The following is a 1,000-nucleotide window of genomic DNA, read 5'->3' as shown; positions in this document are numbered from 1 at the left end:
CCCCGCTAAGCTCCGGGCTCAGGGGCTCCGCTCTCCGCGCTCGGTATTTTCCCAGGCTGCGGAGGTAAGAGCGGCGGGAGCTCCGAGCCCCGCCCCGCCCCTCCCTGCTGGGTCCTAGCGCCCGCCCCCGTGGGTCCCAGGGAAGGGGCAAGGTCCGGGAGGTGCTGTAGACCAACTGAGGGCTGGGGACCCGTGAGGAGTAACCGTTGTAGTGAAGAAGCAAAAGAACATGGCTCTCAGAGTAAGGACAAGGTGCAGAGACGTTTTCTGGAAGTTAACTGTGGGCCGCTTCCCTCCTCCCCGCTCCCACCCTTGCAGGTACTAGCTTCTACCTCAGCCTGTTCACACACACACTTCAGAGATTCAAAGTGGACACACACATCCATGACAAATTGAGAGACTAACTAGTAGGGATAGGGATGGCAGCCCTTCAGTAACTTAGAGATGGCCACGACTTGCAACCCCCAACAACCAAGAGCGTTTATAAAGCCTCCACACACCCAACTTAACTCCCAGTAGGGTGTGCAACCCCAGCCGGAAGTTGATCCAACTTAAAGGGCTCAAGGTTCACAGACTGGCCAAAAGTTGACAAAATTTCCACTCAAGTCTCACTCTGGCCTGAGAAAGTCCTGAACCAGGACCTCCTATAACCCCTAGTGAGCAGCTTTCAGCGCCCACCCCTCTTTTGCTCCCACCCGTATGTGCACACACCTCCCAGACCATACCAGTACTCCAAAGCTCCGGACCCAGAACCCTGGAGCTCTCCTATCCCTCCTCCTGCTGAACAGATCGGCCCAGAGCCCCACTCCACGGCCTGTGTGAGATCTATCGCTAACTCCTCTACCTACCCACTCCTCCATCCTGGGAGCCCGGGCCCTCTGGGTCCTTGCGCAGGCTCTGCCCCATCTGCTAGATGTGAACTGAGGCTGGGGGCTCAATTTTTCTGAGGCCAGGCTAGTATGAGTGTGACAGTCTGTCTCTGTCACTGGTCCTATGCCAC

Source organism: Microtus ochrogaster, unplaced genomic scaffold, assembly GCF_000317375.1.
Source record: "Microtus ochrogaster isolate Prairie Vole_2 unplaced genomic scaffold, MicOch1.0 UNK41, whole genome shotgun sequence".
Taxonomy (NCBI): domain Eukaryota; kingdom Metazoa; phylum Chordata; class Mammalia; order Rodentia; family Cricetidae; genus Microtus; species Microtus ochrogaster.
Note: the sequence above shows the minus strand (reverse complement) of the source record.